The sequence below is a fragment of the Empidonax traillii genome, unplaced genomic scaffold, assembly GCF_003031625.1.
Source record: "Empidonax traillii isolate 1590-97213 ecotype Southwest subspecies unplaced genomic scaffold, ASM303162v1 scaffold26:size2357266, whole genome shotgun sequence".
In the NCBI taxonomy this organism is placed as follows: Eukaryota; Metazoa; Chordata; class Aves; order Passeriformes; family Tyrannidae; genus Empidonax; species Empidonax traillii.
Genome location: NW_020955219.1, coordinates 2050167 through 2068303, shown reverse-complemented (window position 1 = coordinate 2068303; position 18137 = coordinate 2050167).

Sequence of the window (18137 nt, the reverse complement as noted above, 5' to 3'; positions counted from 1 at the left end):
AAGAAAAAAAAAAAGAGCCTGATTTTTGTGTTCTATTTTTTTCCCTTCATTTTTCCCTTGACAGGAATGGGTAAAGTACCCATGGACAATATATTACCAAGAAATCAGATATTCAAGAACTTAAGATCTTACCAAAAACCTGAAGCAATATTTATACACTTAAAAACTTGTCATATTTAATTCTGTGTGATAAATATTCTTCTATTTAAAAAAATCACTAGGAATTTCCAAGTATAAAACTGAGCCTGACCTGGCTGACACATTAGGCTTGAGAGTAATCAGAAGCTTCAGATTTAAGAGAGTGAAAAAATTAAAATTGGATTCAGAATTTGCTGTGAATTTTCATTTTCTTTCTGGACTCCATGTCCTTGAGTGTGCCTTAAAATGATATCATTTTTGATACATAACATAATTGTAGTAGAATTACCAAAGCCTATGCTATCCATAAGAATTAACACAAGTATATGTAATTTTATTTAATGTGATCAATGTGCTTAATGCACATTAAAACATTGAGAATTTTGCTAAAGTTCTACACAGTACAAAACCATTTTTAAAAAGGGACCTCACAGAGCATCTGTGACTTTTCTAGAGGAATGACTAGTCTTTACATGGACCCTTTATGATTTACCTATCCTGGGCGCTATGGGCAAGTCTGTGTGACTCCACACTCTACAGCTGGTCAGGTAAAACCACTACTGAAAAACTGACAGCTCTGCATTTCCTTGTCACAGTTAACATGGAATCCGTGGGCACATTCTCCTCCCCTCCAGCCTCAACCCATTTACCATAAAGCAATTTTATCTTTCTGCTTTGTTTCTCACCTTCTGATTCAAAGGTGAGAAACATTTAGCTAATTTTCAGAGCCCTGTAAGACTTTTCAGCTACAAAATTGGATGATAGATTCCCGTGTTTTTATTTGCAAAGAGTGTTGTCCTGAATGAGAGAGAAGAAAACTCTTTATTTACTCTAGTGAGCCCCAGACAGCTCTAAATTCCCAAATTTGCTTGTATAGTTGTTACATTTGGTGGTGTGCCCTTGAGGGAATTTTTTGAGTAGGTCTGTAGAGTTGCTGTTTGTGTCAGCTTTGTCTCTGATTTCTGATGGTGTCTTTTACTGCTGTAGATTCACGCAACAGAGAAGTATAATTTGTCTTTACAGTTTTGCTACAGTCATTATCTTTGTAAGATTTAGCTCAACACATGGTCACTTACTCCAGGATGTGAAGGAGACAATAAAGTACAGGCAGAAAGCGGTGAGGGGATTACTAGAAAGTAACTTAAAGGAATACTGCCATTCAAAATGGTGTTCTGTTTCATATGCAAAGCAAGTGCTTTTGGCAGGATTAAGTTCTCTAAGATTTTCAGAAAGCATTTGCAATACGAAATTGAAAGTTTTATGGTTTTTTTTATATATATGTAAAACTTGCTGGGTTTCATTCTTATTTTTTCAGACTAACTTTATCTGCTTGTTTTAGTAGCAGCGAAGCATGCTAAGGGGTTAGGGCTAAGGGTTCTTAATTAGTGCAGCACATTAGTGACCAGGATGCCACAGTTCCACTGGTCTTCTGCATGACACAGGACAAACTTTTCAACTTCTCCACTTCAGTCTTGGAGCTCAGAAGATGCAATACTGCAGACCTAGCAATTTCCATGTGGAAAAATCCCCACCATTTTCTGAGTTTCTTAGTGGTATGTCAAAACCAATTTTGTCTCCGAGAACGTTAATGGAGACAAGGGAATAGAACAATATAAGCATTATTCTTTCAAGACTATTGAGTTGCTAAAACAGAGGAAGAAATCTAAGGTTTAGTTGGTTGGGTAAGATTCTTGACCTTTCTAATCCTCCAGCTGTGGATTTCTTCCTCCATCCTCTTTTGTCACTGGTTATTTTTACCATAATTTTTTTCCATCTCTTCTAGTACATGCATCCATAATTTCATAGCTCCCACACTTAATGAAACACTGACTTTCTAAACACTACTTGAGGCATTGAGGCTTGTTTGTTTGTTGTGTTTTTTTTCCTGCAGAATCCACTTTAAAATCTGTCTTCTCTTGATTATTAGGTTTTTTAGGACAATCAGCTCTTCTATCCAGAGCAAGTCACTCTAACATCTGATAACTTCCGGGGAAAATAGGTTTCTGCTACTTCAGCTGTTTCAAAGTGTGAATAAATGACTATTTGCACTGAGCATGTGAGGTCTTTGCATTACCAATATCAAATCCGTGGTTTTCATTATTTTAAGCTATACTGGTATTGCAAGTACTATATTACTGCAAAGCATTTGGTCTCAGCAACTGAATGGTGCCATAGAAATAGAAAATATTATTTCATTGCTATTTATATTTTATTGTTATAATAAATATAGCAGTGATATCAGGAGAGATGTATGTCTGATGGCAGCTTTTGGAAAGTTGATTACGTTCTGGTAGAGCATAAAAACCTTTTTCTCAATTTTGTCTTCCACTGAGGTTAGCAAAAACAGCAAATGGGACAGGAAAAATTCTAGGGCATGGTGTGCTATGTCTTTTTCAGTCACACTCATTGTCACTGGGAGATGAAGAGTAGGATTTTTCATTCTAAAACAGGAGACAGTAAGGTCGGGCTGAATAAAAAAAAATGCCAAGGGATTTACATGTCATTCTGCATCTTTGAAGCATATATTTCTAAGCCGTGTTAAAAACATATTTCTCTACTCCACAAACTATTTTAAATGATGCTTGGATTGTACTATGTCACATTCATGTAAAGATGCCGATAGCTGAGTTATTCATTACTATTTAAGGAATATTATTTGGCTCCTTTCTGTTTCTTCATCCATCTTCACATTTTCTTCCTTCTGAAATTCAATTGCATCTGACATTTTTCACTGCATAATTTTAGCCAGAGATTCTATAATTTCAGAAAACTCAGTGTATGGGACAGTAATCATCTCAAGGTCATCTGCTCAAGACCTGACGTTTAAAAATGCAAATCATTTGAAGACCAGGGAAGGTAAAGAGGATTATTGCATCACGAATTTGAGTGTTAAGACTGAGGGACAGATTGTGTGCCGTCACAAGTCACAGGACTGAGGGCTGATTTGCAAGTGGTCAACTCTGACATACACCATGAGAGCAGTGAGAGAGTCCTGTAATTGCCATGACACTCACATTCAGATCAGTTTGAGGTGAGCAGTGAAAAAGGATGACTAGGATATCTCTACTTACAAGCTGTCAGGGACAAACAGGATTACATCAAGGAGAGCTTCATTTGCACACAGCTGATACCAGCTGCTGAAAGTAACCTGTACTGTTTTTGGAAACAATCCTTGGTATGCACTTGAGATATTCACAATCCCTACATGATAACCTTATCTATAACCATTCATCCTCATTTATTACTTTCAGAAAATACCTATACATATGTGTTTATGAACTCTGTAAATAGCCATCTGCATTTTCTACACTGAAAGAAGTATTCATTCTTCTTTATCAATGAATTATTTAGTAACATCAATAAAACCTCTGAGCCATTTCACAAAGTTCTTTAGGGAACAGCTGCTACATCATGGTGTCTCTGAACACTTCAACAAGCTGAGGAGGTCAGACCTGCCAGCTTTCACCTTTAAGAATAATCTGGTTTACAGTCTTGATCTTTCTGCAGGAGGAAAGGCTGTACATTTAATGTCATTCCTCGGTCAAGTTAAGGGTAAAGATGATGGATCCCTGCAACCAATTTTTCATTAATCACTGTGTGCCTTTTGTGAAGGAAAGGACTGACCACACACAGGGAAGATATCTTTTTCCTTCCTACCATTTCTTCTTTTGCTCTGCGTACCCTTTTGCCTAATCTCCCTATTTTTATCAGATGAAATCCAAAAGCAATTGAAGGAAAGGAAAGGATAAATATATTTCCTGAAACCGTTAATGTGAATGAGGATTGATTTAGGACTGTGCAGCAGCAAAGTAAGGAAAGGAGACTGCCACCAGGTGAACCCAGTGGAATAATCTCTTTTAACTCCCACATTGTGAAAAAACTTTTGTCTGACTTCCAGAAATGCTGAATCAGATGCCAGATAAAATCATGATAACCCTGAAGAGAGGTCTCAGTTAGTATTTGTTGTTTTTGCATTCGATCTCATCCTGATGCTCACTAGCTTAGGGAAAAAAAAAGTTTTCTAAATTCATTCTTAGAGGTCACTTCAGGTTTTGGGAGATATTGAACTTCCAAGTACTTCAATTGTTTCTGAGAAGGGACAGGAAATGATTTATAAAATATCATTCTTCCTCACAGAATTTGTGCCTGGAATTGGAACAGGAAGACAGTTGTATTTCTTCCAGCATTTCCATCATTGTCATTTCAGCAGCTGAGATAGCTCTAAGAGACTCAGAAACTGATCTTTTCTATACCTATCTAAATTAAATTCTGGTTATTATTGTCTGGATTCCTATTTGGGGTTCAAAACATTTTCTGCTTGGTATGTCAGAGTTAATTTATGAGAAAAGCAGTAAATCTGGGTAATTGTTTTTTTTTTTTAAAGTTAAGGAACATATGTTTGCTTAAAGACTTGTGTAGTTTCTTTGTAAACTATCTTTTATCCTTTACCATGGAAGATCTTCTAACATGTTTGATAACTGGCAAGCTGCCAGCTCTCTCACGTAGACCACCCACCCTTCACAATGACGTCAAGGAAGTCCCCAAGTTTGCATTATTCAATGGCAAGGAAGCCTTTGCTATCTTTGACTACACAGATGGTGAGCAAAGGGATGGGAATCTTTGGACTGTACTGCATCCCTTGACTCTGATTTGTTTTCTCTTCTCTATGGAGCCTCGCTCTAACAGAGAAATCTTCTGTTTCATATACTTGCAATGAGAAAAAAAATGCTCCAACTGATGACAGGTGTTTTAGCTTCCAGCTGGCTTCAAAGTGCGTCACACCACTAGAAAAAAAACCTAGCTGAAAAATTCATGGAACTTTAAAAAGCCTTTCACAAGTCCTGCTGCGTGATCATCAGGAATGTGCTACCCTCAGCTGAGCTCAGTGCAGGGCTGCATACTTCACCTCTTACCTTTTTACCCTGCTTCTCTTTTCCTAGTGTCGCTGCAGTGCCCCAGTCTGTGTCCCTGCAAACTGGTTCACAGGAGCACAGAATCACGGAGGAGTGTGGGCCAGAAGGGACCAATGGGGTCATCTAGTCCAGCCCTGCTGCAATGAACATCTTCAACTATATCAGATTACTGAGAACCCTGACCTTGAATGTTACCATCTGTGACATCGAGTGGCAGGAGAGGCTACTCGCAATTCTAATCTCCTTCTTTGTACTCCGCATCCTCTGCTCTTGGACTCTTCCTGATGTTTTTATGTTGCAAAACTCTTTGAGACAGGATGTTTTCCTTTTCATTTGTTAAGGACCTAGTGTAGAGTAATGATAAACAGGAATCTGAGGCCATGATGAATATCGAGTTGCTGTATTTTCCTGGCATTGTGGAATGTGTCAGTTACTCAGGTGTATGGGACTAATGTAAATAAGGAGGAGAGGGACTCCTAATAGCCAAATATCAGCTAATACTTAGCAATAGAATTACACTAAAACTACTAGGTTTTTATGATTTTGCATGCAGATGTCCCCCTATTTTCACTTAAGTCAAGACCTGTAAATTCAGACTAAAAGACTTCTGAAAAGCAAAAATGTTTTGAATCTTCATGTAGAGGAAAAATAAATGGTGTAAGGAGTTTTATTTCCATCTATTAAGCCACAGAGAAAGACTGTGGTTGCATCAAAATTTGCCTTCATTCAAACTGGTAAGCACTTAAATGTGTGCTTTTGCCTTTGCCTTCCTGTCCAACTCAAATACAGAAGACATGGGAGGCCCAGTTATTAGGGATGGATTGTGCTGCCCTATAAAACCAAAAGGCAGGTAAGGAGTGTTACCTTAGCACATGCACCTGCCAACTGAACCAGTCTGTCATCCGGAAACTGACCTTCCCCTCAGGAATGCATGGAGAACTGCATGGAGAACTGTGTGGTAACCCCCAGATTCTGTCAGCTACCACATCTCAGCTGAGACATGTGCTGGTCTGGTCACAGTTGGGAGGAATAAGTTCACTCACTTGAGTCAGGGACTCAAGACCAAGTTACATGCAAGGTGTTTAGTACCCTCAATAGGGATGGCTGATAAAATTTTCTAAATAAACCAGGCAAGCCTTACTCCCCCTGTAACAGTTAGAAAGATTCTAGGGGAAAATACATCTTTGCTTGATATCATGTTTCAGCCTTCAGTTTAGAAAATTTCTTTCTGTTAGGGAGGATTCTCTTTCTGTTTAGAGACCTACTTGGTCATTGTCTACTCCTGTTCATTGGCACAAAGAGCTACAGATAGATCTGCAGAATACTGAGCAGTCAGTGCTCAGTGCAAAAGGCATAGCACAAGAATAAGAAAATCGCAAATTTTACCTTAAAATCTGTTGAAATATTGGGATAGATATGTGGGGAGAGAACAGTTAGGGACCTAAGATAAAGCTTATGTCCTCAGAATACCTCAGAATGAGGTGGTTTGTTTGAAGGAATATGATAAAGCACAATAAAGCACATCGGCAGTGACTGATGTGCACCAACATCCTCCTTTTGAACACTTTCTGTGAAAATTGAATTGTGAAAGCTTAATTTATAGAGTTCACCTTTCGGAATAGAACACATTTTGAAGTAATTTGCTTCAGATGACCAAAATTTTATGAGGCACTAGAGAGCAGAATGGGAGAACCATGATTTATGTTTTATGTTCCAGCCATTAACACATGCTTTATCTTCCTGGACCAAACAGGAAGAATTATTGAAGCCTGTTACATCAATTAGGCATACATTTGAAAAAAAAAAAAAAAAGCTTCTAAGCCTATTACATGGATATAATCCACCTCAAAATCTCTTTTACAGCTTTTGTGCAATAAAAATTTCTTGGTACAAGTAATTGGTATTACTTGGTACAGGTAATACAGCTTGTCAAATTTACATATGTACCTTGGACAGATCTAAGTTTTAATATGCATAATTGCATGAGGAAACATGATTTGCATATATAAGTTTTGTTTACAAATAACTGTGTACAAATTTGGAGTGTATTATTGAAAGTGAGAAGTTTCAGTTCAAATGTCCCTGCCTGAAGGAACACTGAAAAAACCAAAAGATACAGTTCAATAAACGGGCAGTGAAATCCTAAAACAAGTACCTTTACTAATTTTAGTTTCAGATGGGAAGTGTATACAGAAGAGAAGTGTGGAGAAATAGGGTCATAAAACAGAACCTTGTTGATCTGGATTCATTTCACCTAATTTTAAGTGCTTATTTGAGTCGCCTGTGAAGACACCTTTTCCCTCAGTCTGTTTTCTGATCAGTGGAGAGAAAGGCACCATAAATTGGTCAGCCATCTTTAAGCCAAACTTATCCTTGGAAGTCATCTACCTATCCCTTAAATATAGGCAGTATCTAGAGCAAATGAGCTGGTTACTTAGGCACCTTATGGACAGCCCAAAAGTCAGAGGAATGAACTCAAATCTAAATGGATGTCTTAACAAACCTGCACAAGAAATTTGCTTTTTCCTTGTCCTAGATCAAAAAGTAAATAGAAAACACCATACAAGTTTGACTGCCATCTTCTAAAAGTCTTTCAGCTTCTCTTGAAACCTATTGTTCAGTTCTGCAGGAATCATTATGCAATTTTACATATTGCTTCCAGTCTGTGGTGACAAAAGCGAGCATGATGTTAGGTACTGCCTTTCTAATTTGATTTCTAGTAAAATACCTCCTAATCAAAAAAAAAGGTCTGAAAAAGAGTCAAGAGGGACAAAAAATCTGAAAAAAAAAATGTCGGAAGTATATTTCTATACTATTTGTAAAAGGTATTTCAACTTCTGGTGAAACTCGGGTGTTTCCATTTATTTTTTTTTCCTCAAAAAAAAAAAATCCCATCTTTCAAGGAATCTCTAGTTTGGAGTTATTCTGTTCTATGAATAAAATATGTGGAAGGAGATCCAACACTGACATTTTGGAACTGATTTATTTCCACTGGATTGAGTTAAAAATCAGATACGACATATATCATATGCTTCTTCCAAAGAATTAGCAATTCCTTCCAAACTGAGAACTAAGGCAATTATTGTGCTTCACCTAGAAAACAGAAAGAAATATTTCTGAATCCCAGCTGAACAGGACTTTCCATCACTTGAAACAATAGATCAACTTAGCCATTGAGTTACTTTCAAGCAACCATTTCTGTTCTTAAAGCTCAGAAGTTGCATTTCCAATCTTACCTTATCTTATCCTTCCTGGCTGCAGTAGTAGCACTCTCACTTTTTTGATAAGCAGTAACCAGTTTTTTTCCCTGTGCTCACCTCTCAACTAGGTAAATGCAACATAGAGCACATGAGCTGGATATATCCACAGGAAACATTTTGGTCTAAAACCAGCCTTGATCCACATTGCTTAATTTCTTACATGCTTTGATCAGTATGTGAAAGTTTATTTGCTGATTGGAAGCTGAACTCTGGGATCTGGGAGACCTAGCTGGAAAGAATTTCTCAGGCCCTGTCCTAGACCCTTTAGGCTTCTTCCTCTTAGTCCTTCATGTTTCTGTCACAGGACCACAGAGAACAGTGGCCCAGTGTGTACAAGGGTACAGCCCAATGTTTGTACCAATTTTCTTTCAGAGCAGAACCTGTTTCCCAGTCAAAGGAATTCCACGTCCAGTGAATAGGCAGCAAGGCTACTCTTTTGCTTCAACAGAAGAATAAGAGGATCTCAAGAAACTGAAACTTAAATTTCCATTTTAAGAACCATGTCAGTGATTGCCATAGCAAAGGAAGGACATGCTTATTGTAGCATGATGACCCTTTCACAACTCCTGTTTTCACAGGGAACTGGCCTCAGCTGCTACAAAATGGGGAGCAAATTACATTCCTTTTCGTTTTGGAATTCAAAAACTGCCAGAGATATCCTTTTGCTCCAAAACATGTGACTGGTTCATTTCTCCTTGAGTCATCCCTTGCATCTGTGCCGGCTAAGGATAAATTGTTGGTGTTCTGATTTGGTTGAAATCACATTTAGACTGCCAGAGGCTGTAACAAACCAAATGGATCAGGTTTGTGTTTCACTTATCCCCAGGCAACCCTAGTGGGTTCAGCAGGTTCACAGGGAGGTGATTGAAAACCAAATTCAATCTGTGTCTTTTTTTTCCAGGGTTATGTGCAATCTGTCACACATGCTTCTCTATTTTCACACAGTTACTCTTTGTATTACACTTCTGCATTGCATTCATTTCAGCTTAGCCACAAACACCAGCTGAGAAGGAGCGTTCTCTAAAAATTTGTTGCTCGCCCTCTCCAGATATGATCTATACCATGCTCAGGTTGAATGTTTGTTTAGATATGCCCTACTTGTCTCTGAGAGGTATGAACAAGTTGCTTATTCACGTACTCATGAAACTGGTTAAGAGGAAAGCCTGTAAACCACATAGCCTAGGTTGCATTTAATAATTCTTCAAAATGTATGCTTGTCTTTCTTTTCCAGCCATTGCCTTGTTGCTCTAATGGGGGGAGTTACCAGCTTTGTTTTCCAAAGGCATTAATTTGGGCTGTACAGGTTGGAGAGACATTTTCTTAACCTTAAATAGAAGGAGAGTATAAGTCAGAAGACTCAGAACCTCAGATTAATTTAATAAGAGTGATTTATAATTGCCAAGGATCTGGCATAGTATCAGAGAAGGCAGCATAGCACAATCTGATGCAAAGGATTGTTAGGTAACACACGAAGCAAGGAAACTTCAGTTACTTATCTCCAAGGAGCTGGCATGCAGAGTTTCTTCTTAATCAAACAATCCCTATCACTGGGCTGAAAAATTAAGGCTTGACCTTGAGGACAAGGCTGACAGTCTTGTTTGTTGAAATGTACCCTTAATTTTGAAAATGTCCTCCCCTTATATGATGGATTTGATTTCTCACTGGAAAATCTTCTGCTAGAAAGATTGCTTAGGATTCCATGGGAGTTCATCTGATACACATCCAAGATGGAGCTCAGAGTCTGTGTACACATACAATATATGGAGCTGTGCTGTCTAGAGGGAACTTAAGAGAGGAAAATGAACAGGCATCTTTCATCTGAAGGGGACTGTGCCAAAGCCTTCCTGTGCCATTTTCTGTGTGTGTGAAGACAGGAGTTTTAGAAGGCTTAGGGAAACATGCTGCTTGTAGAAATGGTATATAACAAAAGCATATTCAGAACAGTTCTATGGCAAAATATTTGAGGTGTTCGGCATTCCCATTTATAATCTAACAGAGACAAGCAAACAGAGTGAACTGCTGTGAGATCTAAATCCAAATACAAACCTTCTCATCTTCCAAGGAGGACATGGCATTTTCACAGATTTTTCAGAGGATTTCACAGGATATTCTGAGTTGGAAGGGACCCAGAGGAATCATCGATTCCAGCTCTTAAGTGAATGCCCCATTTGAGGATCAAACCCGTGACCTTGGCTTTATTAGCATGGTGCTATTACCAACAGAGCTAGTATTCTATTTCCACAAAAAAATTGGTGGGAATAAATTGCCCTTTAATCTGCACAAATTAATCCTGAGAAAACAAACATAAATAACATTAGGATGTTTCCATCTATTTATTTTATATCTTTCTGTAACTGTGACCCAGAAAAAAATAGTCTCTTATATTCCATAATATCAAGTGCTATAGGTCTAGATTTTTGCAGGTATCAGTGTTGCAAATACACAGAGAACATCCTGGGAGTGGCCAGTTTATTCAGATATTTTCAATATTTGGCATAAGATATGCTTCAAAAAAGCAACACTACCATGAAACTACAGTTGCAATTAACAGATAAGACGTAAAGGGATGAACATTACCTGTTCTCAAAGTTGCCTTTGCAGATCCTCTTTCTAGGCAAGACACACATCTCTCCTGCTCCTTCACGTTCTTTATTCTTAACAGCTGTTTCTTGAATTCCATCGCTTGATCCTGGTACAAATGAGATTTACACTGATAGTAACTCGGTGTGTGGAAATCAGTGGAGGTTCTTCATTGCAACTGCATGCAAATTTTTCCAAATATGTATGCTGATAGAATAGAAATCACTCCAGAAGCCCATGCTCATCCTTACCTGTGGTTGTTACCTACAGAAGCTCTTCTCATCTCCTGTTTTAGGAGATGTATCTTTGGCGAAATCATATTTCCAACGATAAATAGTGACCAAACCTTTGCTTGCTCCAATTCTCCTCCTTGATAGACAATGTTGATTTCTGAAAGCTTGTTTTCTTTTAAGGAGTACTTAGTTAGGTATTGTGAGAAATCTATAGGAAGATTTAGATGGCTGAAGCAGGACTTTAGGTAACAGGACTTGTAACCTAAATGGAAAACATAAAATCCTAATTTACTACCAGGGTGCAGTTGGGTAGCCTGAAGTGGCTATTAGCAGGGGTGAGAAGCTGGGTGTCAGACCACTATTCTGCGTTACACTGTGCACTTACTTCGCAGGCCAAACACCAGCTTTCCTCAGAAAGGTAAAGAAAAACTTTACCTTTCCTTCGGATTTATAAATATCTTTTTCTCAGCATAAATTCTTTCACAGTCTCCTACACAAATGACTCCCAGATTCAGGTAGCTACATTCCAAGTAAATGCTAAATATTTTCTGGAATACTAATGCTGCATGTGGCCATTCTAGTGCAAACTCCTATTGCTCAATGTCCTGTTGTAAATTTCCAAATTTGCATTTGATTTGGGACTGATTTGTTCACATTTCTCCCACAGTCTCCCTCCAAGGTTTAGTGAGACCCTCCAGCAAAGAGTCAGAGATATTTTGCAGCATTGCATTCAATGCAATTGCGTAGAACAACTCAACTGTCTTAGATATTTAGGCAACAAATCTTCAAAAATCATAATTTTAAAAATACAAGAATAATATTGATTATAAATTGAGAGTGATCTCCCAGAAGAAAATTTCGAGTAGTGACTCTATTCAATAAATATTAGCTATCAGATCTGATAGCTAATATCTGATCTTTTTTTAAACTAGATATTCCAAAGCAGAGGAAATGTTATCCAAAAATGCACAATGGAAACCAATGTATATACGCAGACTTAAAATTAAATTTTGTAATAAAAATACAGATATTAATAACATTAATAAATACCAAGATACCAAAATAAACAGGAACAAAATATTGTCTATTTCTTATTTTGCACTCTGTAAGAATTATTGTATTATCAGGTGTAATCTTTTCCATCTCAGGAGTCTATAGTCCTAAGAAAAATGTCCAAGAGAAGTGCCCTTCAGCAGGAGTTATACTCAGTATAGTGAAAACATTCAGAAGATAGAGAAGTGGTAATAATGAACCCATAGACAAACTTCAACATGTTAGAGACTTAAATATTTTACAACAACAGTACACTAGGGGGACAAGTTTTACTCTTTCTTCAATCCTGGACATGTGTCATGGTTACAGAAGACAGTGCAGCTCCAGGGAATAAGTACTCTTGGCACTGTTAGTAGTGGATCCTGCTTGTAGCAGGTCAAAAATCATTACTCTTACTCCTCTAAAATCAGAAAATAACTAACACCTAAAAGTTTTTTGATCTACAAGTTTACTTTTTCCGCTTCAGCTCAGACAGATGGTTCTCTGACACAGAACTGCAACTATTAAACGTGAATGTGGCAAGAAAGAAGAAATGAATGCTCATAATGTGGAAACTGATAAGTCCAGACATAATCAGTCAGAACAGATTGAATACTTTTCTGCTAATGTGAATCCACAGCATTTTCACCGCATAAAATGAACTTGCTTCAGAACAAGTGCCATCCAGGTCCTAGCTTATTTTATATGGTACAACTAGAAAAACTGAGTTTCATGCCACAGAGCGTGTTTAAATTCTGGTTTAACAGGAAACTTAATTAGTTTATTAAATATTTATTAAATAAAGTCCACTTATTTCTTTGAATAGGTTAATAGAATGAAGTAACAAAGTGAAATTAATGCTTTCTTATTTAGGTGATTTGTATTTAGCAGAGAACTGCTAAAGTGTGAAGTGAGGAACTCCTGATTTCTCTGGTGCTGCCTCTTCTCTCTTTCAAAAAATCACTGAATGTTTCACCTATATTTCCCCCCGTGTTTAATTTTTGTTTAATCTTTGGTATGCTGGCAGCCCCAAAGGCCAATGTATCCTTAGGACATTCTTGAGGGGCTGTACTGCATGGATGAGACTTTCAAGAATTCATCACCTGAATAGTCCTGTTTTACTGTAAACACAACTAATATGAAACTGGACCTGGATTTTTTCACTGAGGTGTCATTCTCAGTAGGATGTGTTGTGTGGTGGATACATCTCTTCTTAGGTATACTGGGTTCTAAAATTTACTTCAATTTTAAATATCCTTTTGTCTCATTAATAAAGTTCTAGAGAAAGAAAGGTTGTATGAAAAGATAATGACTGCCTAGTATTCCACTTTTGCCAGATTGTGTACTTAATAGAATGTTTCTCCGGAGCATCTCACCTGCACAGTTGCTGGAAATATTCCATGATGCTGTCTCAAAAAACTTTAGGAGTCCAGGGCTATTTGAGTTAAGAACTTCTTACTACAGCCTAACCTAAACTTTCCCTTCCTTAGTTCCAGGCCATTGTTCCAATGCAATTGTAAATATTTTCCTTCCTTCACTTAAGATAAACATTTAAGGAAAACATCAAGCCAACAGAAAAAAAAAAATTACCCTTCTCTTCTTCTTTAAAAGCACTGAAATACCAAGTGTAGTTCGAATGTATGTAGCTTTTAATATCTGCACAAGAGAGCAGTTCATAAATGGACGATAATCATACATGTCATTATAAAGGCTGCTAGCTTAGGTACTGAAACATACCCAGGGACAAAAGTCTGTTCTGATCAGAGGTTTTCAAATGAAAGTTCACACTGCACATACTAATAGTATGTGGAGAGATAGTTCTTTCATATATATGGCCTCGAATCTGACGTTTTCATCTGGCCACCAAATTAATATAAATGTAGTACAGTTCAACTGTTGTAAAACATTTCATTTGGTACTTTCTGGCATTTTCATTACAGAAAGAGAAAAAATATGAATATTGCACATACTAAGTAAAATAATAGGAAACATCAGTTCTTAAAGTAAAAATAGAGAATCATCAGTGATTTGCTGTTTAGTGAGACCCTGAAAGTCCTTTTCCTGGTGCTGAGATAATTACCCCATTTTAAAAATGGTCTGGAAAGAACATCAGATCTTTACTGACTAATTTTGCAGATGCCCCAAAGAATGTGCAATTAAAGTAAGAAGTGAAGAGGGCTGTTAAGTATGATTGAATAATTTCACAAGAAAATTCATGGAATCACAATATCAGTATGTCTAGATGGGCAGTCCTATACCTAGAAATATTCTTGCAGGATATGGATGGGTTTCCTGGGGAAGAGTAAATTGTCTTCATGGCAGACAGTTAAGTTGGGTATGAACTACCTTCAAGATGCCAATTCCAAAAGTGCTATTATAATCCTTGGATAAATATAAAGGGGAATATTGACTGCAGATAGCAAAGGCATCCATTAGCTCTGTATTTGGTGCTGTGACTATGAATATTGTGTCCAGCTCTCTTGCCTGAGTCTTGTTGCCTATGTGTTGATAACCTAGGCCAAGCTCAGAGTAGGGCTGCAAAAGCAATTGAAACATAAAAACCAATACAGTGACAGATTCATGAAGTTCAACCTGGTTCAAAAAAGTTACATGATGACAGCAACTATCAGGCAGTATCCAAATGAGAAACTGGAGTTAGAAGAGAGGATATTAAAGCTAGTCAAATACAGGTTAAAAACGATCTTTTGGGAAAAATATAAGTAACAAAATCAACACCACCACCACTAGTGTAGCAACTGGTTACACAAAGAGTTGTGAATTCATAGTGGATTCTCAATTCCTGGAATTTTTGAAGTCAAGTAATTTCCACTGAAATGGAAATTAATTCATGAGGCCCTGTGCAACTTAATTTAAACTTGTCCTGTTTTGAAGAGGGGGCTGCACAAAATGACCTGCTGAGGCTTCTTCCAGCCTTAGAATACAAGTTACTCTGCAATTCTATGGAGATCTGATTAGATAACACTTTTTGTCCCTAAGGTAAGTTTCTACTTGTTTGCCGTATAGTGCAGAGATAGCAGCAGCACTGCAGCTGCAGGGAGCACAGCTCAGCAGAGCTAATTTATCTAGACATCAGTGTACCTTGTCCTTTCATAACCCAAGGCAAATCTGATTTTCAGTATTCCAGAACCAAGGTGTGCATGTGTGCCAGTGGAATCCAGATTCTTCGCTTGTTTGATGGTTTTGATATTTGTTTGCTAATAACAAACTAAAACCGATTCAAAGTCAAGCACTGGTATAGAATTAAGTAAAGGGAATATCTTTAAGCCTTTAGGTCCCATTAGAAGGGGAGGAATAAAACAGGGCACAGTACCAACATACTCTTACCAACACAGGGAAAGATGTTTTCCCTGCCCCAGGAGAAGTTAAAGAGTTTGTTATAATTAGGCTGTGAAAGGGCTATAACAAATCACAGGAGTCTAGAGGAACTGCGTACAAACCCACATATACATACAGAAAAGAGTTGCTCAGTGAGGTATTTCTGGCCCTCCTCACATCCACTTGCAGCATTAGTGGTTTGTTTTGATAATGTTTACTCAGTAACCAGCTCTGTTGGTTTCTGTTACCAGCATTCTGTTGATTTCTGTAGTGATTATGGCTAAAGGTGAGGGAGGAGGAGGACTTAACTCTTGTAGATTTTATGCAGGAATTTGTATGGGACTATGCAGAATAAAGGCAGCCTTCAAAGCATGGGTCCATGTGGAAGAAAGCCAAGCACAGATTCACTGGTGGAGTAGGGAGGTGGAGGGACAGAGAAGCACAAGCTAAAGAAGATAAAGGAGAGCTGTAATTTCTGTACTGTTTCTTGTGCTTGCCTTCTTTATATTCCCATATTTTTGTATGGCTTATAACTTTTCTTTGTGTTAAACTCTGGCTTCAGTATTCTTGTATGGTTACTACAGTTCACCTTGATGCTGACAAGTTTTGCATGACAAAGACCCATATTCAGCAAATATTTATCTATCTGTTTGATGGATGACGGATCTCAGCGGTTTTTCTTTAAAATTTTCTCTTCTTAAACCCATAAAAATTATCATCAGTGAGTAAATCTAAATTAAACAGAGCAGCCAAAGAGCTCCACCTTCCAATTAAGTATGCTAGTTCATGTTGCCTAAATACTAAGATGGCGCAGATGGTTATTAGTGAAAACATTTACTCTGTTCATTCTGCTTGGCCAAAAAGCCTGCTCTTTCTAGATGTGAAAATCAGTCTGCTAGAAGAAGTAAAAACAAGTGAGGAAAACTAAACATTCAGCACCAAAAAGAATTCTCTCTTAGGAGAGAACAATGTGCATGCAAGGACCTAAATACCTGTTACAGTGTCTCAGACTGTTGGATGTCTCCGAGTCATGGCCTCAGCTCTACACCTGGACAGCAGCACAGGAAGGGAAGCAATTTAAATATCCATTTCACTTGAATCACTTGTCATGCATTTTAAAATATAACAGAAGTATTTGGAATCGCCCTGTATATGTCTCAGAATATTTTTTTAATGTATGTCTTGCACTGGAAAACCAGAAGATATTTACTGACACACTGAGTACATGCATCAAAGGGAACCTGAATGTTGACTGAGGAGAAAGATGGGACCAGTAGGAAGAAGAGCAAGGAAGCAGGTTCCCAAAGGGGTGCACTGAGGTTAAACTGCTTTTCTTTTGCCTGCTTTGTTATTGTTGTTGTTGTTGTTCATGTTGCAGTACCAACTGCTGAAGAGCACTGACTTGAACTGAGATTTCTGCAAGAAATATAAGAAGCTGTTTTATATAATGTGTTTTCTATTTTTAAGAAAAGTTTCACGTGTCCAGTTTGTTAAGAGAGGATCCTGTACATGGTTTGTTTGAAGAAAATTGGTAAAGTGTAATTCTTATGGGGAAGGGCAACAATAACTATCAAAGAAAAGCTAGAAAGGTACCATCTTTTGTGCTTATATGGGAAAGACTGGTGCTAATGGGTGAAAACAGAAGAAAAAGGTAAGAACATGATTTTTCTGTGAGCCTAAGGATAGGCAACAAGCTATCCTTATCAATTGTCCTGGCTCATTAAAATGTAAGAGCTCCAGAACCTGTTCCTGCAGCTCATATGGGGCAAATCAGCCGGAAGACAGAACAAGGTTTAATCAGGACTCCATTACTGAGCTCCACAAAAAAGATAGCAAGAGTTTTGCCCTGTAGCAGTGAGAAGGTGAACTTAATAAGAGGAAAAGAACAGCTGCATGAGCATGAAGTCAAAAGACACAGTGCAGGAAGTCTAACCAATGGGCTGTGCATAAGTTTCCCTTTTTCTAGGATGGGACATTACTGTTGCTCTCCCTCCCAAGAGTGCTGGTAGATAAATAAACATAGTAATGCACCATTTGGAGGTTCTAAAAATAGAAATTTGATAAGAATTAACGATATGCCGCAGAAGGACTGAATTTCCAAATTCAGAATTAATGAAAATCTCCTAGTAAACACATTAATCAAGATCTTAATGTTATGGAAGAATCTGTGATTACAGACTAAAACTCAGTCCTTTGAGGAGAACACAAACATTTGTCTAGTGGAAAGGGCAACATACAGGGTACACTGTGTACTTGTTTTTAAGTGCAGTCACCCTGTATCTCAAATGAGTACTAAAAGCATGTGAGAATGCACATGCTTCTTCAGCACACAAGCTATAACCCGCAGTCTCAACACAAGTGGCATCAAGCTTTTTCTTTTTTTTCTTTCTCTTGGCTCAAATGCAGTTTTGTCCTCACCTCTTTGCACCTCTTTTATGTTCATTATACATTTACACAGCTGGATCTTGCTCGACACTGGCTGTTCCAGCAATGTCCACTGCAGGCCCTGCTTCCCTTCCCCTCCTGCTTTCACACCTTGGGGTCCTCCACAGAAACACAGGTAGGCTTGCAAAAGCACTCTTGTGTCTCTTTCCTTGGTTGCAGAGCCCATTTATTTTAGATAATGTTACTGCTTCAGATGAAGG